The sequence below is a fragment of the Pongo abelii genome, chromosome 10 (genome assembly GCF_028885655.2).
Source record: "Pongo abelii isolate AG06213 chromosome 10, NHGRI_mPonAbe1-v2.0_pri, whole genome shotgun sequence".
NCBI classification, from domain to species: domain Eukaryota; kingdom Metazoa; phylum Chordata; class Mammalia; order Primates; family Hominidae; genus Pongo; species Pongo abelii.
Genome location: NC_071995.2, coordinates 98,737,641 through 98,759,821, shown reverse-complemented (window position 1 = coordinate 98,759,821; position 22,181 = coordinate 98,737,641). Strand labels below are relative to the sequence as shown.

The 22,181-nt window shown below is 49.3% G+C and overlaps 1 pseudogene; it reads left to right on the top strand.

Annotated features, from left to right (window-relative positions):
- The first annotated feature begins 2,574 nt into the window (after positions 1–2,574).
- LOC103892118 (golgin subfamily A member 2-like) lies at positions 2,575–21,200 on the top strand (annotated as a pseudogene).
- Positions 21,201–22,181: the final 981 nt, after the last annotated feature.

The following is a 22,181-nucleotide window of genomic DNA, read 5'->3' as shown; positions in this document are numbered from 1 at the left end:
CACACACATATATAAAGTACATAGACTTTTCTTTTAAAGTTTATTTTTTAAAGTTTTAAAGTTTTTAAAATGAAAGCTGGCCCTGCCTCTCTCCCAGAGTGGGCGGAAACAGCGGTTGCATGAGCAGCTTTCCTTGTGAGGCCACAGGTCCCTCTGGACATGCTGCTGCCTGGCCATGCCTCCTTTCCCTTTCATCTTTCTCATAGACCAATGGGCTTGGAGCCTCAAGGCCATACCCCTATTATGCATTCTAGTGCGATCTTGTTTACATCTCCTCTGGCTCAGTCGCACAGCTGTGTGGTAGGCTACTAGAAGTGTTTAGTAGTTGTCACTGGGATCACGCTGATGTGGCCCCATCTCCACCTCTTCCTGCCCTGTGATATCAGAGGAAACCTGACAGAGCAAATTGGCCATGGCCAAGAAAAAGGTAAAATGCACCAGGTTGTGGCCCCCCGTCCCAGGCTCCCTCCGATGGCAGGACTGCTGCCAGAGTCTGTGCCACTCCTGAGGCACACTGGGCTGGGCCCCACCTGGTGCCTCTGGGCTCCCCCAACCAAAATCTTGTCAGCCAGCCCCTCCCCCTCAGCAGCCCAGCCTCTGCCCTCACCAGTCACCCCAGGGTGACTTTGGGTGGGTGACTTCTGGGGCTCCCTGCTCCATACTCAGTCTTTACCTTCTGCTGCCCCACGCCTGACCTCCCTGGGGTCTTTGGGCTGACATCTCCAAGGTCCTGGGTCCTGGCCCTGCACCCACCTCCCACATCTCAAAGTGGTGACTTGGGCCTCATGCTGACAGCCAGCCCCCACCCCAGGGAGGAGTAAAATATAGTGACATCACAGTCCCCCTAGGAACTGTCATTACTGCCACGAGACCAGCCTTTGATCTTAGGACCCAGTCCACTAAGTGTTCTCACCCTGCTTCTGGTTCCTCTGGTCACAGCACAGATTTCCAGCCAGAAGGGGAGTGGGGACTATGGGATCTAGGAGCGAGAGGTTTCAGGCTGCCTTACTCACTTAGCATAGACATTGACAATGTGAAAAGCCCACACTTTCCCCATGAGCTCAAAACGTTGACAGTGTCTCTGGGTAGCAATAGGAGAACGGGTTTGGTTTGGTTTTCCCCCAGACTTCTGCTCTCCAGAGAGTTTAGCTTTTTTTTTTTTTTTGAGTTTTCCACCTCATATTTGAATTCTCCGTGGTTCTGGGACCAGAATGCCCTTCAATCAGTGGTCTCTGGAGTAAGATCTGCTTATCTGTTGTGGAACAGATCTTAGGAAATTGAATTTGACAGTTTGAATCTTCCTAATATCATCTCAACCTAGGGTACTTTGAGTGCCTGGGGTTGTTTCCTCTTGGGGAAGTGCTAGCCTGACTAGTTGTCAGGAGCCCTGTATTTTTACCTTGATTGAGTCCCTAACTTGTTCTTTGATTCTGAACAAGCCACCTCTTCTCCTTGGGCTTGCATTTCCTGAGGAGGTAAAGTTAGAGAATATCAAAGGTCTCTGTTAGCTCTGAGAGTCCAAGGTTTAAAGGCCCACTAGAGCTGGGTGTGGTTGCTCATGCCTGTAATCCCAGCACTTTGGGAGGCTGAGGCGGGCGGATCAGGAGGTCAGGAGTTCAAGACCAGCCTGGCCAACACAGTGAAACCCCGTCTCTACTAAAAATACAAAAATTAGCCAGGCATGGTGGCACGCACCTGTAGTCCCAGCTGCTTGAGAGGCTGAGGCAGGAGAATCGCTTGAACTTGGGAGGTGGAGGTTGCAGTGAGTCGAGATGGTGCCACTACACTCCAGCCTGGGCAACAGAGTGAGACTCCGTCTCAAAAAAAAAACAAAAAACAAAAAAGCCCACTAGAATGAAAACCTCAGGGCCAAGGGCTCCTGTCTGTCTTTTTCTGTCTTATATCCCTGCTATTAAGAACCATACCTGGCGCATATGTGCTCAGTAAATGTTTGTTGAATGAATGCACCTTTCTAAATTACAAGCTGGCAGAAGGATGGGCTTTTCTCACACTTCATCTCTAGAGGTTTATGTTACTGTCCCTTTGAGAGAATCCAGATTCAGACTTTCAGTTCTATGGCTGTGGGCCAAAACCAACAAAGATCCAAATCCTCTTTCCTTGGGAGCTTGAGGAGAGTTTACCAGTTCATGTTTCCATTGAGTCTGAGAACTTTGCCTTTAAAATCCATCCCTGGCTGCTGCCTACCCCTTCCCGATCTGGGGAATAGAGTCAAGGGGGCCATCCTCAGTCACCTTCTTTTAACTCTCTACAGAAACAGCAGAACCAAGAAATGGTGGATCAGTTGGAAGAAGTAATTCTTTGCTCACAACATGACTGCTGGGTTTGGGAGGCACTCAGATGTAGAGGCCTCAGTCTCGTCTCATCTACTCCCAGCCTGGGGAAGAAGGCTCACCCCTCAGATTCCACCCCATCCCCATAAGGTCCCTGATAACTTGGTCCCATGGGTGGAACTGTCCTGGGGCATTGTTGCCATTCTGGGGGCATGTCCCTTGCTGTACCATCTCTGCCTCCCCCTAGTAAGAGCTCTGTCTTCCTCTTCCTATAGGACAATAAAGAGTGCCACCAAAAGCAGGGAGCCCTAAGGGAGCAGTTACAGGTGAGTAGAGAGTGTGAAGTTCCCTCCTGTCATCTGGAGAATGTTTCTTTCCTTCTCTATCAGCTTTTGGCTTTTCTACCGAAGGTTCACATTCAGAATGTAGAAATCCTTGTATCGAGAAAGCTGAGTTACAGACAGCCCTGGCTTACACTCAGCCTGCTGCCAGGCAGAAAGAAGGTCTGAATCTGGGCACCCCATCATCCTTCAACTTGGCACTTTGACAGGCCATTAGGGGGAGTCCTTTGGGCCCCATCTGAACCTCTCTCATTCCAGGAGAGTCTGAAGATCGGCCAGCCACCTTTAGTATTTCCAGCAGTGTGTGGGAGAGTTGGAGCAGGCTCTCTGCTGTCTCCACACAGCAGAAGAAAGCAGGGTGAATCCAACTGCCTGCCCCATCCCCTGGCAGCCTGGCTTCCCAGATGGCGGAGTGAGCCTATCTGGATGGAATGTCCTGCCCAGAAGGCAGCATGGGCCATTTATTGCTGCTTTTGTGTGTGGTTGTTAGAGGTAGCCTGGGGCTGAGTCAGCTGCTGTGAGTGAGTTAGGGGCCCCGTGGGGAGCGAGCACTGGACACAGAGCTTGGAGGCCAAGTGCTCACCCTGTCCTTAACTGGCTTTGGCCTTTGCCAAGTGCTAGGTGGGGGATATGGTACTTGTACTGTGAAGGTACAGAAGAGTATCTTTAGAATGTTACCATTTGTGTAGAGAGAGGGAACGTGTGTGTGTGTGTGTGTGTGTGTGTGTGTGTGTGTGTGTGTGTGTGTGTGTGTGTCTACATACATACTATGATCATATACATAAAACTTGTCTGCAAGGATTCATAAACTCAGGAGGGGGTTAGTGGGAAAGGGGAGGGAGAGCATTAGGACAAATACCTAATGCATGCGGGGCATAAAACCTAGATGGCGGGTTGATAGGTGCAGCAAACCACCATGGCACATGTATACCTATGTAACAAACCCGCACATTCAGCACATGTATCCCAGAACTCAAAGTAAAATAATAAATAAATAAAACACAAAAAACTCAGGAGAGAGGAACAGGGTGGCTGGGAGATATTTCCCTTCTGTACCTTCTGAGCTTTGGGCTATGTGAATGCATCATCCTTTCAAAAAGTGAACAAGAGATTGATTTCCCCGTTCCTATCTGTGCCCCCACCCCCAGTGAACAAATGGGCTTAGAGAATCAGATATACCTGGGGTTTCAAATCCCAGCTCTGTCTGAGTGATCTTAGGCAAGCAGTTAACCTCTAATACCCCATGTTTTTTGTCGACACAATAGAGGTAATAATAGTAGTTGTCTCATATGGTGGTTGTGAGGATTAAATGGGATTGTTAGCATGGTGGCTGGTAAAGCACTCAATAAAGGTTCAAACAGTGGTAGTAATAACGGTAAAACAATAGCAATATTATGTAATCCCTCTGGGCTTCTGTTAGCCAGCTATAAATTCAATCTCTTTCCCTGTCCCTTCATGCTTACTAAGTTCTTTTAAAAACAAATGAGACTGACTGGGCGCAGTGGCTCATACTTGGAATCCCGCACTTTGGGAGGCCTAGGTGGGCGGATCATGAGGTCACGAGTTTGAGACTAGCCTGGCCAACACAGTGAAACCCTGTCTCTACTAAAAATACAAAAATTAGCTGGGTGTGGTGGTGGGCACCTGTAAATTCCAGCTACTCAGGAGGCTGAGGCAGGAGAATCGCTTGAACCCGGGAGGCCGAGGTTGCAGTGAGCTGAGATCATGACACTGCATTTCCACCTAAGTCATGGAGCTGGACTCCATCTCAAAACAAACAAACAAACAACAACAACAACAACAACAAAATGAGACCATGGGCTTGGAAATGCCTTGAAAAAATGTCAAGTGTGATTCAGAGTGAGGAAGTATTACTGTGGAATAGTTACTGTAGCTATTGTTACCGGTTGGCCAGCTGCTCCTCTGCCTGCTATATCCTGACTTAACCTTGGTCTGTATTTGCAGTACAACAAGGAGTTAACCAAAGAGAGAGACGCCCTCAGGCTGGAGTTATACAAGAACAGGTAGCATGGGGGAAGGTGGGATGGGAGGTCTGGGGGCCCTTAGCATGGGTGATGTGCTGGGAGGTTGAGAGGGGTACAGGTAAGTATGGTGAGGTGGTCATACAGGTTTGCATGTGTGCACAGTTAAGCTCTAGTGCTGGTGACTCATAGTGTAGCCTTGGGCAACTCATGCCTTCTCTCGGGCCTGCCATCTGTGACTTTGGATTCCTGGGGTTCCTTCCAATGTCACGGTTCTGTGGTTGTGAGGCAAGGGTGGAGGGTTGATCACTAAAGCAGTCCTTTCTGTTCTTAGTTCATTCCTTTCTCTACTGCCTCTGGCCATAACCGAAGCAATGAGGACCTGAAGCAGGAGAAATCAGAATTGGAAGAGAAGCTTCAAGTCCTAGTGACTGAGAAGGCTGGCATGCAGCTTATTTTAGAAGAGCCACAAAAGAAATTACAAATGACTGCACTCCTGCTTCAACAGGCTAGGGGGTGCAGTTCCGGGGGTGGTTGGAGCCCCGTCCAGCTGGGGCCATGGTCTAGGGATCATGTGGGGTATGGGGAGGCTCTAGCCAAGAGTTGGAAAATTTGGGTCCTTGTTCTGATCCTACCATAGAATCCTCTAGAGAGTGCTAAAAATCTACAAATTGGGGCCCTACCATAGACCTGTGTAATCAGAATCTCAGGGTTAGGGCTTAAAAAAATTTTTTTAAAGCATCATAGATGAAAACCATTATTTTATAAATTACGTTTGTATGGCTAGCTAATGAGTCTGTAGTCTGTTTATTTCCATCTGAGGTTCAAGCCAACACTTTCACTGTTCCATGGGTAATAATAGAGAGTAGAGTTTTTTTTTTTTTTTTTTGAAACGGGGTCTCTCTCTCTGTCTGTCACCCAGGGTGCAATGCAGTGGTGTGATCGCGGCTCACTGCAGTCTCTACCTCTCAGGCTCAAGCACTCCTCCTGCCTCAGCTTCTCAAGTAGCTGGGACCATAGGCACACACCACCACGCCTGGCTAATTTTTGTATTTGTAGAGACGGGGCTTTGCCATGTTGCCCAGCCTGGTTTTGAACTCCTGAGCTCAAGCGATCCACCTCCCTCAGCCTCCCAAAGTGTTGGGATTCAGGCGTGAGCCACCATGCCCAGCCTGAGATCTTTTTAAAATTATTTAATTTTTTATTTCTAAAGCAAAGAAACTTGACAGCAGAGTTGTATTGACTGAGTTATACATTGAGCCTAGCCCTAGCCCTTTTAAGGGGCACTGTGTGGAATGGCCCGGGCTCCCCAGGTCTAAACTTCTCACTCTTCACCATCCAGTTTTCAAGGCACTGTGAAGCCCCTGATGCGAAACAGCAGTTACCGCAGGCCATGGAGGAGCGGGCACAGCTGAAAGCACACCTAGGGCAGGTGAGGCTTTGCAGGGGAGGGATGTGGAAGGAAGATGACCCCAGGTGGCCAGGAGCAGGTGAGGACCAGTGACAGCCCTTTGTAACTTTTGTACCCATTCTTGAAGGTAATGGAGTCAGTTAGATAACTACAAGTGGAGAGAGATACGTATGCTGAAAATCTGAAAGGAGGGAGTGTCATGTGGTGTCAGAGGAAGCAACAGATGTCAGAGCAGGTGAGACCTGACCCTTCAGCCCCCCACCTTAGATAGATCACTTGATCTTTCTAGGCATCTGTAAAATGGGAAGACTATAGCCAGAGTTGGTCATGGGTCTGGGCTGTGTGGAGGCAGGGTCAGAGAGGGAGATGGTAGCCCGTCCAGCCACCAGCCCCTCTCTTCAGGGCCCTTTCCCTCTGTATTTTGGGCAGGTGCGCACATTGAGAGAGGAGAAGGAGGATAGCATGAGTTGGGTATAAGAACTGTAGACGAGCTTGGCTGAAGTGAGTAACCAGATGGGTAAGCTGGGGCTGTGGTGACCTGGGAGCAGGACTGGTGTCAGAGGGCTGTGGGGGTGGCTTAGAATGCGCCAGGGAGGTGGGTGGATGGAGGGCTTTGGGGCAAAGGGAGAGAGGTCTGTGCCAGGAGTTGGCAAGTCTGGTAATATCCATGAGAATCAGTGTTCCCATCAGCAAAGAGGGAAGCGTGTCCATTGTCAGCCATCCACAGTTGTCTCTATCAGAAAGTGGTTTGGAAGATTGGCTGATATCCGGGTGCAAGGAATCATTAGCAGGGAGGCCAAGTTTGGGGAGCCTGAGAGGAGCTGTGGACCAAGAGGAGGGTTTTTTTGAGAATCGAGAGGCCCTTACTGTCTGCTTCCTTTCTTACCTGAACCCCTGCCCCTGGAACTCCCAGCAGGGCCCTCCAAGGTGGAGCAGCAGCTACAAGCAGAGGCTGACCACCTGCAGAAGGAGCTGGAGAGTCTGGCAGCTCCGAGCCCAGGAGCGAGACACTGAGGGCTTTAGTCACCCAAACCAGGAGTAGGAGGAGAGGCTGCTGGAGCTGGAGCAGGTGGCTGAGCTCTTGGGGGAGCAGGCAGAGTCACTCAGGCAAATCCTGGAGACCATGCAGAACAAATGCACCACCATCAGCCATGTACTCACCCAGAACCACAAGCTCAAAGAGCAGCTGTCTCAGCTGCAGAACAGATTCATAAATCTGGTGCGTGACCCCATCTGGAAAGCCTGCCCTCCTCCCTAGCCCTCCCAGCCTTTGTTTTCCCACCCATAAAATGAGGCAGTGTACCCCTAATGTGAGATGGTACTTCTGAAGGTACCTGTGAACCAGAGCCCTGCTATGATGGCTGTGGGGAAGAGGGAATGATTTTTCTAACCTGCCTCCACCCTTCCTGGTGCCATGGGAGGCAGACACCAAGTTCTGGGGTCTCCAGCTGCAGTGGGTGGCCGCCAATTGCTTCTCTCTGTCCAGACTAACGAGAACATGGAGATCACCAGTGCACTGCAGTCGGAATAGCATGTAAAGAGGGAGCTGGGAAAGAAGCTGGGCAAGCTAAAGGAGACGGTAACCCTGCCCCATCCAAGAAGAGCTGGAAGGCAGGCACCAGCCTCTGGGGAGGGGAGGTGTGAAGCCAGAGGCAGCTCCAGCCTGGGGGACAGGTGACCCCAGCACCCTCCAGGGCAGTCCTGTGACTGTTTCTTGCTTCCCGCCCTCTGACATTTAGTGGTGGGCTCCTCCTAGGTCTGGACATCATCGTCCCAGCTAGAGTCATGGAGCCCCCCAAACATAGGGAAAGAGACAGTGGTATAAGAGGCTCCTTAGAGTCAAACTAGATTCCGGCCTTGGCTCCACTGGTCACCTACTTTTCATCTCTAAGTCTCGGTTTCTTTAACTTAAAAGGGAAGTTAGCACCTTCCTCTTGGAGGTGCTGAGGATTAAATGAGATAATACGTGGAAAGCATTAGGCATGTAGCACAGTTAGCAGATGGTGGTTGGCTCCCTCTGCTTTTCCATCAGTCTGTGGCCTAGTTTAAATGGTGGGAGGAAGGGTGTGAGATTTAAGGCTGGGTGTAGGGGATCAGTCAGTGTGGTTGGAAAAATTGTAAGATGAAGTTATAGGATATAGACACAAACCTTCTTGGAAGGCCAGAAGGTCTGCATAGCTTCAGTAAAGGATTTGGCTGAAAGCAGCCTCATCTCCTTTACCTTGAGTTGATAGCAATAGAGCAAATAACATGGGAACGTGGGGGAGTTTATTGAATAGCTTGTTTACTCATGTGGTCCTAAGACCAACCTTTGATTATCCACGGGTGCATGATTGCTCTCTTCTCGGTGGGCGGCAAATTTAATTACCCACAGATGTGTTGACTCAAAGCCTCTGTCATTAAATCTATGCTGAATAAATGCCGTCAGGGCCAGCTAGTCAAGGTGCACAACTCTTTTTGTGCATGGCCTGGCCCCTTAGCTGCTCTGTCACTGAATATCGATGTCTGAGTATGTTATTCATCCACCATGCAGCTGGGGTTTGCAGGACAGACCCCTGCAAGTGGTGCCCCGCGTGAGGCACACTGTGAAGGATCACAACAGACCACTCGAAAACAAAGGTGAAAAGAACCTGCGCAGTCAGTAAGTCAGTAAGTCATTGATGCCCGCTCGGAATTTCCAAGTTTGGCGGGGATTGTTCAGGCTAGGGTTTCATCATGGGACAACAGTTATCAGCTCAACAGGAACAGGATATAAAAGTATTGAAGCAGCTGCTTAAAACTAGTGGAGCCTCGTTTTCACAGGCTCAATTAAGGGACCTAATGCAAACTGTTGTCTCACATAACCCATAGTTCCCAGAAAAAGGAACGCTAGACATAGAGCTCTGGGAACAAGTGGGAAGAAATCTTAATCAGCATCATGTGCAAGGGCAACGGGTCCCCATACCATCTTTCATGCTATGAGCCTTAGTTAGGGAAGCCCTGGCTCCATTATACACAGAAGAGCCTAAAAAGGGGAAGGAGGAGGAACCGTCACCTGCTTTACCACCTCCTTTTCCCTCAGGCCTAATATCACCAGGCCAAAATAACAAAGAGGAAATGGAGGTTTTGCCTGAGCCCCCTCCTCCAATAAATAGGAAAAAAGACAAGAGCTGTGCTGCAGCTATGGGACCCTTTCTTAGGCAAGAGGCATTAAGAGGGGAGCTCTTAGCCTGCCTGGTAATACAAGATTGACAGGGCAATTGGGTATATAAACGCATTTCTTTTAACGTTTATAAAAAGTTACGAAAAAGCATTAGAGGCTGAAGCCACGTGGCCAAGTGGGTGGTAGGCAGAAGGAAATACTTGGCAGCAAAGGAAGCTCGCAGACCTGGAGCCAGCGAGTGCTTCCAGAAACTCGGCCTGCACAGAGGCAGCAGTGACAAGGAGCCAGGCCCAGCACACCAGAGCTGGCCTTCTAGGGAGGGGCAGGAGGCGTGCACGAAGGTCCACCCAGCTGGCAGCATCTGCCCGGTGGCAGCAGGGTGAGGGAGCAGCACAGACAAAAAGCAGCGCCTAAGCAAGCACAACATGGCTGCCGCCCCGGGACCGCCAGCTAGACTCTCTGGCTCCGCGGGTGGCCCATGGCAAAATTTCATGTGTTCCTTGTATACAAGCGACATTCCCAGATTCTAATTCTCTGCTAAGATTTAAGTACAATTTAAGAATTTAAAACATCTCTTTCTAATAATGGCCACTGTTGCTTTTACACTATTCCCCTGGCAAAGCAAGACGGAGAAAAATTTGCATTTACAATACCAGCTATCATATTGAAAGGTCAGCTTGCCGATTTCATTGGAAAGTGCTTCCTCAAGAAATACTAAACAGTGCTGCCATGTGTCAGTATCATGTAAATCAAGCTTTGTTCCCCAGTAGAAAAGAATTTCCTCATTGCAAGGTTATTCATTTTATGGATGATATTCTACTAGCAGCCCCAATGGAGCCAATGCTTTTAAGTTTATATACCTCTGTCATAAAGAATGCACAGCTAAGTGGTTTAATCATTGCACCTGAAAAAGCACAAATGTCCTCTCCTTGGAAATATCTTGGGTACATACTTCCTGGTCAGTAAGACCTCAAAAGGTTAAATTAAATACCAGCAACTTACACACCTTAAATGATTATCAGAAATTACTAGGTAATTTTAACTGGCTTCACCCCACCTTGGGCATTCCTACTTATAAGCTGCAAAACCTGTTTTCTGTCTTAAAGGGTAACACAGCCCTGGATTCTCCCAGATATTTAACCCCTGCAGCAAAAAAAAAAAAAAAAGAGGGAGAGATGGAAGAAATAGAACAGGCTATTTCTCAAAGACAACTAAATCTCATAGATCCAGAATATTCCGTTCAATTGTTTATTTTTATTTTTCCCACTAAACACTCCCCTACAGGGTTAATAGGACAAATCGCCTCAGAGCTACGCTTTCTAGAATGGATTTTTTGCTCACATACCGAGACTAAAACACTATCTCCCTATATCCAGTTAATCAGTAAAGTCATATATTCAGGCCACAGATAGTTCACTCCCCCATACCTAATGCTTTAACACTGTTTACTGATGGTTCTAGTAAACGTGGAAAAGCGGCAGTCTGGTGGAGACCACATAATTCCATCAATCGATCTGGATTTACTAACATTCAGAGAGCTGAGGGTGGGGCCTTGATATTGGCTTTGGAAACTTTTTCCACTCAGCCCCTCAATATTGTTAGTTACTTGGCTTACTCTATTTACTGCAGAACTTTGAGACAGCCCTAATTAAGTCCACTCTGGAGCCTACCCTGTGTGCTCTTTGACTTCAGCAATTGCTAGATCAGTGTACACATCCTATTTTTATTACATTCAAGGCCACAGCTGACTGCCTGGCCCGCTGGCTTATGGCAATGATGAAGCAGACCTTCAGGTTATGATATCAGTGCTTGACCAAGCCACCCAATTGCATCAATTTTTCCACCAAAACTGGAGAAACTTGTCTAAACAATTTCAACTTACCCAGAGGCTGGCTAAACAAATTATCCTGCAATGCCGAGATTGCCAGCTCACAGGCACGTCCCCTCCTTCAACCCTAGAGGATTGGAACCTAGTAAGTTATGGGAAACAGACGTTACACACATCCCTGAATTTGGAAAACTTAGATACGTACATGTATCCATTGATAACAATTCTCATTTAATTAGTGCACACGCCCTTCCTGGAGAGTCTACTGGATATATCATTAAACATCTTCTTTTAACTTTTGCATTTATGGGGCAACCCACAAAAATTAAAACTAATAATGATCTAGCTTATGCCAGCTCACAATTTCAACAATTTTGTCACATGTGGAACATCCAGCATTCCACAGGCATCCCGTATAACCCCCAAGGACAAGCCATAGTAGAATGTGCCCACTCCACCCTTAAAAATATGCTCAAAAAACAAAAAAGGGGAGCATGGTAAGGACCCTGCAACATTATTGGCACAAGCCTTATTTACCCTTAATTTTTAAAATTTAGATGATAAATTTCAGTCCGTTGTAGAAAAGCACTTTGCTAAAACCTCTCAAGACATAAAACTGCAGTTTTATGGAAAGATGTGAACAGTAATGTATGATGTGGTCCAAATGAATTGTTAACTTGGGGAAGAGGGTATGCTTGTGTTCACACCCCCTCAGGTCCTCTTTGGATTCCAGCACGATGCATCAAACCATACCATGACGTGACTAGGACCCAACCTGGTACCAGAAATGAAGGAACTGACCCTACAGGACTCACAACCCTGGATGATGCGGCTTCCTCGGACGGCAACAAGCCCTGGGACATTACCTGGGGGATGCTGAAGGCGGCAACTCAGGAGGCTGAATGAATCCTGCTCCAGACACAGACATCATTCACTCCAGATAATTTGTTCCTTGCTATGCTCTCTGTTGTACGTTGCAAGTCGCATAGGGTATTGATACTTCATACGCTCTTGCTTTGTCTGCAACCTGTACCTGGTACACTCTATTGGGCTCATATTTTAGATCCACCTTTCTTTTACCCTGTCATCTGGGCAGACACCTCCTTCTCAGCCTTTAATAACATAACTGCTTGGCTAGGAGGGATAGATTTACCGCCAGTGGGGTCCCTCATTAATGGCACACATTAAACTAAGGTGCCAGGTAACACTACATATCATTCCACTATCCTCCCACTGTGTGTAAGTTATAAAGGTTCTAACCCTTACTGTGTACCTGCCCAAACACAATTATGGCTACATCATGGCAAAGGAGATGCCTTAATATTCCTAGCTGCAGGTAGCCTCAAACCGGGCGATGCAATCATGCCACTTTCCCAAACATTCCTTCCTGTGCTAAAGAACAAAGCTGGGAATGTAATGAATTACACTTTAGCTGGGAGGTCTGTCACGGGGAATGAGCCCGTATCCTCCAGTTAGGCAATTATAACATCTTAGACTGGAGCCCCCACAGCCATTTGCAGGGTAGCCTTACTAATGTCCTCATCCATCATGGCACTAATCACAGTTTCATAGCCACGTCCCATTCCCCTATGATTTGGGCCTATGAGGGGGATGGGATATTCCAGACCCCAAGTAAAGTCCATGCCACCCCAAGACACTTTGTGGCGCCTGGGACATCTTAGCACCTCCTTTGACACCTGGCATTGGACATATCATAATTCCAGTCACAACTATACTATAACCTTTATTTATAATCGCACTGATCAGTGCCTGGTTTGCACTACCCATCCATATGTTTTTCTTGTGGGAACTAATATTTCTGTTATACCCCAAAACTCCACGTTTGTGACCCAGGTGCAGGGAGAGCCTTGGTTCACCTCATGTATTACTAATTACAATATATCTAATTATAAATATTACTAGAGTCTTGGTATTAAGGAGACAATGAGGCATTCCCACCAGTCAATTTGACATGCGGTTGGCAAGTTTCTTCTGCCCCTCCCACTTTAGATCGTGTCCTGTCCCAGGTCAGACCCAAAAGATTCATAGGCACACTTATAGCCTTTATAGTCTCAGCCATAGTCATCCTAGCAACTGCTAGTGTGGCTGTAGCATCTGTTACTGAATCAGTACAAACAGCTGCTTTTGTAGATAATTTGGCCAGAAATGTTTCTAGTGAACTTCTCTTACAGCAAGGTATAGATCAAAAGATTCTTGCACATCTGCAAGCCCTCGAGGCTGCCCTTGGAATATGTGGGGGAGCGACAAGATGCACTGGCATTCCAACAGCGATTAAACTGTGACTGGGAGCATAAACATCTGTGTCACTTCTCTACCGTGGAATCAATCAATACATAGTTGGGATGAGATGAAACAACACCTCTGGGGAACCTTTCATGACAATTTAACAGCAGACATAAGGCAACTTAAAAATACAATTTTAGAATCCCTTCAAACTGTAGATCTACACACCCAACAAACAGCCATATGGAAGCGTGTGTGAGATCATCTCTCCTGGATAGACCACCGCTCCTGGGTGGGGGCGGGGGGCGGGGGGGGTGTCACTCCTTGATTGGAAAAGAATGTTGCTGATTATAATTATACTCATGTTTGTCTTATGTTATTTACTAATTTTAGGATGCAAAGCTGGAATAAGCAATGACCACCATGCCTGACAGACCTGTTGCTGCACACACCTGTACTCTCCAATGAACAAGACTGAATGCAAAAAAAAACAGAAAAGGGGGAGATTTAGGGGATCAGTCAATGTGGTTGGAAAATTGTAAGATGAAGTTATAGGATATAGACACAAACCTTCTTGGAAGGCCAGAAGGTTTGCATAGCTTCAGTAAAGGATTTGGCTGAAATCCTTTTTACCCCTAATCCCCTTTACCTTGAGTTGATAGCAATAGAGCAAATAACATGGGAATGTGGGGGAGTTCATCTGAATAGCTTGTTTACTCATGTGGTCCTAAGACCAACCTTTGATTATCCACAGGTGCATGATTGTGCTCTACTGGGTGGGGGTTAATTACCCACAGGTGTGTTGACTCAAAGCCTTTGTCATTAAGTCTGTGCTGAATAAATGCCGTGAGGGCCAGCTAGTTAAGGCCTGGGGCCACCACAACTCTTTCTGTGGACAGACCCCTGCAGCTGGGGAAGGAGGCATGGGACTCTGGGAAAGGGAGGCAGTCATTTAGGCCTGGAGCAAGGGGGCCAGGGGCCTGGGTAGGCAACAGAGCCGCGCAGTGACCTTGCTACCCTATTTATGCACCAACCACCACCTGCCCTCACGCCCAGGGTCTTTCTGCAGGTGGAGCTGAAGAGCCAGGAGGCTTAGAGTCTGCAGCAGCAGCAGGACCAGTACCTGGGTCATCTGCAGCAGTATGTGGCCACCTATCAGCAGCAAGTGGTCACCTATCAGCAGCTGACGTCTGAGAAGGAGGGGCTGCACAACCAGTTACTGCTGCAGACCCAGCTTGTGGACCAGCTGCAGCAGCAGAAAGCTCAAAGCAAAGCAGTGGCCAAGATGGGTTGCCAAGAGTTGCGGGAGACCTAGGTGAGGGAGTTGCTCAGGGCATGGCCCTGAGGGTAACGACCTGGCAACCTCTGTGCCTTCTCACTCTCTTTCTTGGCCCCTTAGGAGCACCTGGAAGCTATGAGCCAGCAGAACCAGCAGCCTCAGGCCCAGTTGAGCCTCATGGCTCTCCCTGGGGAAGGTACCGGAGACTGCTCACAGGAAGAGGAGAGAGCCCCAGGAGGAAGGGGGAACTGTTAGCAGTATAGGATTGAGGAGCTGAAACAGACTTTTAGAACAGCAGGTCATTATGCCAACCAGGTGTCCACACTAAGTTCGGCACCAACATGGTGACCTCCTGGGAGCAGGGGACCACCAGGTTGCCTAAGGGTGGGTGAACTGGCCCAGGTCAGAAATGGAGCAGGTCGGAACTCCCATGCCTATTGGTAGTGGGACTGCACCTGGGCAACATAGCAAGATCTTGGCTCTTTAAAAAATAAAGAGGCCGGGCACGGTGGCTCATGCCTGTAATCTCAGCACTTTGGGAGCCTGAGGCGGGTGGATCACGAGGTCAGGAGTTCAATCAAGACCAACCTGGCCAAGATAGTGAAACCCCGTCTCTACTAAAAATACAAAAATTAGCCGGGTGTGATGGCAGGCGCCTATAATCCCAGCCACTCGGGAGGCTGAGGCAGAGAATTGCTTGAACCCAGGAGGCGGAGGTTGCAGTGAGCCAAGATCATGCCACTGCACTCCAGCCTGGACAACAGAACAAGACTCTGTTTCAAAATAAAGAAAAGCTGCTCATTCCCCACTAGGGAGGGGCTGGCCTAGGGTTACACAGTGGGGTTGGGGGCAGAGGTGGGCCCACTCTACCCTTGTTGGGTTGTCTGAGGACTTCTCTGGCCACCCCCAACAGGAGATGGACTGGACAGTGAGGAGGAGGAGGAGGTGCTTCAGCCCATGCCAAGCATCCCGGAGGATCTAGAGAGCCAGAAGGCCATGGTGAGCCTGACTCCCCCTGCCCCACCTTTCCTACCTCCCTCTGTGGTCCCTCCCAGACCCCCTTCTGCTCTTGGGTTCCTGGCCTTCTGATTTCTCTGGTCCCTCACCCCTTCCCTGGGAGCCAGTGGTCAGACACCATTTCACCTGTGACTAACAGGTGCATCCTCTGAGGCCCCCCAAGGCAAGGGCTGCTCTCCACCTCCCTGCCCCGTTCATCCTGTGTATCCCCCTATAAGAATGCATACCTCTTGCCTGCAGGTGGCATTTTTCAACTCAGCTGTAGCTAGTGCCGAGGAGGAGCAGGCATGGCTATGTGGGCAGCTGAAGGAGTGCACTGCCAGCGCCTGGCTCATCTGCTGGCCTCGGCCCAGAAGGAACCTGAGGCAGCAGCCCCAGCCCCAAGAACTGGGGGTGATTCCATGTGTGCGGAGATCCACCAGGCCCTGCAGGGGGCCATGGAGAAGCTGTAGGTGAGTCTTTCCTGGCATGGGCCAAGAAGGGTTGGGGCAGGAAGGTCGCTGCCTTAATGTGACCCCATTATTTTGGCTCCAGAGCCACTTTATGGAGCTCATGCAGGAGAAGGTGGACTTGAAGGAGAGGGTGGAGGAACTGGAACATTGCTGCATCTAGCTGTCTGGAGAGACAGACACCATCGGGGAGTGGGAAGCCAGGGCACGGCAAGGAGAGCTGCACATCGGTCAGAGGGGCCCCAGTGTCTGAGTCCTGTCCTCCTGCAGGAGAGTACATCGCACTGTACCAGAGCCAGAGGGCAGTGCGGAAGGAGGAGCACCCGGAGAAGGAGGAGTGCATCAGTAGGCTGGCCCAGGACAAGGGAGAGGTGAAGGTAGGGCATGGAACATCTCTGTAGGGGTGGAGGGTGGGGGGTGGGGTTGGGGATGGTCTCAGGCACAGGCAGAGCAGCTGAGCACCCCTCCCTCCAGGTGAAGCTGCTGGAGCTGGCGTTGTGGCTTGTGGACGACTGCAACAAGTGGCATGGCAGATTCCTGGCAGCTGCCCAGAACCCTGCTGATGAGCCCACTCCAGGGGCCCCAGCCCCCCAGTAGCTTGGGGCTACCGACAAGCAGGGTAGTGAGTAGAGCCCTCAGGCAGGGTTGGCACGCAGGAGCAGGGGAGGGTTTGCACAGCACCCTGCCTCCCTCTCTCCAAAGATCTTTGTGAGGTGAGCCTTGCCAGCAGCGGGGAGCCTGCACAAGGAGAGGTGGGGAAGGGTTCTCCCTGTGACAACCCCACTGAGCAGCAGATCATGCAGCTGCTTCAGGAGATGCAGAACCTCCAGGAGCACCCAGGCTTGGGCAGCAGCCCTTGCATTCCTTTTTTGTACCAGACTGATGAGAACAATGAGGTGAAGATCACCATCATCTAAAAGCCGGCCACTGTCAGCAAAACCTGGGGAAGTGGGGCTGGAGGCTCTGCCCCTACCATGTCCCTACCACCCCTTCCCAGTCAACCCTTTACCCTCACAGTAGCAAGCATAAGACCCCTGTCTAATGTGGGGAGACAGGTGGAGATGAGGTGAAGATCACCATAATCTAAAAGGCCACTAAAGAAAAAAATAAAAATTTTTTAAAAGGTATGGGATTTTAAAAAAATGTATGGGATTATAAAAGTTATGGGATTAAAAAATGTTATGGAATAAAAGAGTTATGGTAGAAAAGTTATGAAAAGTTATGAAGCCAGACATGGTGGCTCATGCCTGTAATCCCAGCACTTTGGGAGGCTGAGGTGGGTGGATCACCTGAGGTCCGGAGTTCGAGACCAGTCTGACCAACATGGAGAAACCCCATCTCTACTAAAAATACAAAATTAGCCAGGTGTGGTGGTGCATGCCTGTAATTCCAGCTACTGGGGAGGCTGAAGCAGGAGAATTGCTTGAACCAGGGAGGCAGAGGTTGCAGTGGGCCGAGATTGTGCCATTGCACTCCAGCCTGGACAACAAGAGTGAAACTGTCTCAAAAATAAGTTATGAAAAGCATAAAAAAGGATAGAAATGTGAATAAAAGCGGGCCACTGTCAGCAAAGCCTGGAGAAGTGTGGGGCCAGAGGCTCCGTCCCCATCATGTCCCAGCCACCCCTTCCCAGTCACCCCTTTACCCTCACAATAGCAAAATAAGACCCATGTCTAATCAGGGGGAGGCAAACATGCAGACCCTTTGCCACCTTGGCCAGAGCTGACTCCTTAAATTTCTGGATGATGATTATTGTTTTAGGAGTCAGAGGCTTATAGAATTGGCTTGTTTGGAGGAGGCCTGATGGCCTCCTTAACTGTCACCAAAGCAATTTTTTCCTCAGTGGGGCTCCCATCTTCTTAGAGAGGCAGCTGAGGCAGGACAATGGGGCTAATGTAGACCAGGTGAGGGCACGGGCTCTGGAGTGGCCCCCCTTAGTGTACATACTATATCTGTGTAACATTTTGTATATTCCAGTGGTAGGGCCACCTCCTGTGTCACACATAGCAGAGGTTGGAGCTGGCATATGGGTAGGAAGTTCTAATAGTTATTTGGGGCTGGAAAACATTTATTGATAGCATAGGACAGGGGAAGGAGGCAGAGATGGGTCGTGGCACCGTCGTGATGCGACTCCTGTTTATTTTGCTTTTTATTTTGGAATGTATTTAGCCATATACTGCTTGGCCTGGTGTATTCCTGTTTCCCTCACTGGGTCATGGAGTTTGTGCCACTGAACAGGGAGCCCCAAAGTGAGCATGTCCAGCTGGGGTATTGGGGACCTTCCAGGCCTGTTACCTGTATGCTGCCTGGTAACACCTGGGGAATTCCACAGGAACTGCCATGGCACCTATGGGGGACCATGGGGCCCTGCCGACCAACAGGCTCGGAAGCCTGATCTAGCAGTGGCAAGGAAGACAGGTGCCAGCATCCAAGGGCACTGACTTCCATCCAGCCCAGTTGTCTTCCATTTTGTTCCCCTGCCTCCCTCGCCTGTCTGCACCTGGTGGCCTGTTGTGTCTGTCCCTCCAGATTGCCAGCTGTCTCACAAGCTTCCTCCAATCTGATTTCATGGCCCTGCCCCCTAGTGGCCAGAGCCGGCTTCACAGGATGAGAGCCTGCTAAGCTCCAGAGGCTTTCCAGGAAGCGTCCCTTGGAAAGGATGTGGCCTTTTCACCGCTCCCAATAGCACCCTAGTAATGGGTTGGCCCTTCCCCTCCCCTGAGTTCCACAGAGAACACAACCAGCAGAGGACACATTCCCCGTCACTTAGAAATGGGTTTTATTCCCAGCCAAGGGACAGCAGGACTAGTAGAGACTGTCAGGCCACACGGCTGTCTGCATAGCACCCCCAAGCTTGTCGGGGAGCAGGAGGGATGGTGGGGACTGGCTGTCCACAGGCCAGGCATGACAGGGAGGCTCACTGGAGGTGGTGGACTTTGGATGGGGATTGTTGGGGGACAGTGTTCTCTTGTAGTTGGGTCACAAGACTCCACAAGGACAGCATGGTGACTGATTCCCAGCGCTAGAGGCAAGGCAGTCGGCCATGTGTAGGGGTGTATACATATATGTACACACATACACACGTATATATATATACATATGTGTATGTGTGTATATATATATGAGTATTTATAGAACAGGGCAGGGGTGTACCACAGAGGGGGCACAAGTTTTCACCAAAGGTCATGCCTGGATGTGTCAGCTCACCACTACAACAGACCATCACAGATGAAAGGGGCTGGTTTTGGGGCTAGGGGAGCCACTGTCAAGTCAGTGACAGAACAGTCGTCCAGGCAGGCTTGGAAAGGAAGGTCTCTGAGAAGAGGAGGGATCTGTTTAGAGGTAGAAGAGGGCCCTGGGGCTCTCAGGATGGGATGGATTTGCCTGACCCCATTGGTTGGAAGTTGGAGAGAAAGCAGAGAGAAAACGGGAGAAAAGCAAGGAGAGAGCTGGTAAGGCAAGCGCAAAGCGCTGCAGCAGTGGTGGGAGGGCCAGGGAGGGGAGGACACAAGTGTGGATGTGGCAAGATTCCTGGAAAAGAGGGGCTAGAAGGGAAAGGGGAGGAAGATGGAGGAGCCGGAGCTTCACAGGTAATGCCTAGGGGCTGCAGCAGCCCTCCCCACCACACATGCTGGCCTGTCACACGGCATCTAGGCAGTGCACCCACAGTTCAGACCGATACTCAGCCCCCTTGGGCTTCCCACTTGTCACCCTGTCTTCCAACCCACTGGCCCAGGGCCACCCCTCGCTTTGGGGAGCCCTACATAACAGCCACCAGGCCTGACAGACAAAGAACATTGCTTTGAACCAAGAGGATGAAGCTAAAAGGGATGCATGGCTGGAGGGAGTGCCCGAGTCCCTTCTGGGCGGTCAGAAAGCCCAGGACCCTGTGAAGGGACCCTGGGGGAAGCAGGGAGGGCAGGCAGCCAGATGCCAGTGGCCATAGATTTACAAGTCTAAGAGGGGAGCCTCAGCTGGTTGGGGGGCTACAGGTCGCATAGATGAGGCTGGGCCCTTCCTGCCGGGAAAAGAAGAGCGAGAGTCAGTGGTGGGGGAAGCCTGGCTGGAGCTCAGCCAAGCCAGCAGGCACTGTCGTCCCCTTGGCTGAATAGCATAGGCAACCCCTAGGAGCAACAGGCCAAGGTGACTGAGCCCACTGGCTAGCTATGGTCCTTCAGCTGGGGCCAGGTACACTGCCTTCAGTCACACGCTAGCAGGTATGACGGTACCCGGGAGGGAGGCAAGACCCCACAATAGCAGGTATGACTACCCGGGAGGGAGGCAAGACCCCACACTAGCAGGTATGACTACCCGGGAGGGAGGCAAGACCCCACACTAGCAGGTATGATGGTACCCGGGAGGGAGGCAATACCCCATCTCTACTAAGAGAAAAAAAAAAGACCAGGCTTGGTGGCTCACGCCTGTAATCCCAACACTTCAGGAGGCTGAGGCCGGTGGATCACCTGATATCAGGAGTTCAAGACCAGCCTGGGCAACATGGTAAAACCCCATCTCTACTAAAAATACAAAAATTAGTTGGGCACGGTAGCACGTGCCTGTAATCCCAGCTACTTGGGAGGCTGAAGCAGGATAATCACTTGAACCTGGGAGGCGGAGGTTACAGTGAGCCGAGATCGCGCCACTGCACTCCAGCCTGGGCGACAAGGGTGAAACTCTGTCTCAAAATTAAAAAAAAATTAATAAATCTTTAAAAATTAGCCAGGTGTGGTGGTGCACACCTGTGGTTCCAGCTACTTAGGAGGCTGAGGTGGGAGGATTGCTTGAGCCCAAGAGGTTGAGGCTGCAGTGAGCCATGATTGTGCCACTGCACTCCAGCCTGGGCAACAGAGCAAGACCATGCCTAAAAATAAATAAAAAATAATTTAAAAAATTGAGAAAGATGGGAGGAGGGTGATTGCATCTTGATTTTCTCTAAACTTTAATTGAAATTGAGCTTTTCCTTCCATGGTGAATGTTGCTAGGAACAAACCTCATTAGTGTTAGCAGCACCTGTTACTTTGTTACCAACAGAAATCACAGATATTTTCATATTACACTGCAGCTGTTGCAGACATCTTGAGATAGCATTTTTGCTCATCATTACCTCAAAATTATAGTAATTAGACCCAACTTTGGATCTTGTTATTTAATGTGCCAATAAAGCATATCATGTAATATCACAAATATTTTCATAAACTTTATTTTGATATAATTTATTTCCATTGCTCTCTGTATTTTATTTTGTGCACTTAAAAAAAAAAATCTATTCTGAGCAGTCCATGGGCTTCCTCAGATATCAAAGAAGTCCATGGCACAAAAAGGCTAAGGATGCTGGGGTCTTAGAGTAGGTTTGCTGCCAAAGTGAGGTACTGGAAGCATTCAAATGCAAAGAAATGTGTTTCTGTGATTTTCCATGAGGCACTCTCTCTCCACCTCCCTTTCAGGTAGGATACTTTTATGGGCAGAACCTGGTCATTTTCCTAACAAGACAAAGGCTTTGTGTACAAAAGGGGGCAGAGCCCAGGATGGCTGTGGGCCAGAGGTGAAGATTCCAAAGTCAGACAAATAAGGGGGTTATCTCTTTATAATCAGTAGAAGTGTGGGGCTGAGGAGGGGCAAGGCCCAGGTGAGCTCCATGAAGAAGGGTTGGGGTAGGAAGGTAGAGGGACAATCCTGGGAATTGGAGGTTGCAGTGAGAAGAGATTGTGCCACTGCACTCCAGCCTGAGTGACAGAGCGAGACCCTGTCTCAAACAAACAAACAGATAAAGAGGCTTCCCTGGAGCTCTTTAGTTATTTACAACATTTTATAAAACAATGTAGGTAAAGAATAAGGCTAATCTATAATCAGAGAAACAAAGGCTACAGCTGCCTGGGTTATAACTGCCCTTTTTTTTTTTTTTTTTTTGACTCAGGTGCTGTAATCACATTCCTTTAAGGCTAAGAATATTTTAAAGTTCCAACAATTCATATTGGGAGTTATTTTCTTTTTTAAAAAACCGAGACAGGGTCTTTCTCTGATGCCTAGGATGAATTGCAGTGGCATGATCTCAACTCACTGCAGCCTGTGAGATCAAGTGATCCTCCTGCCTCAGCCTCCCCAGTAGTTGGGACCTCAGGTGTGAGCCGCCACACCTAACATTTTTTTTTATTGTTTGTAGAGACTAGGTTTCACCATGTTGCCTAGGCTGGTCTTCA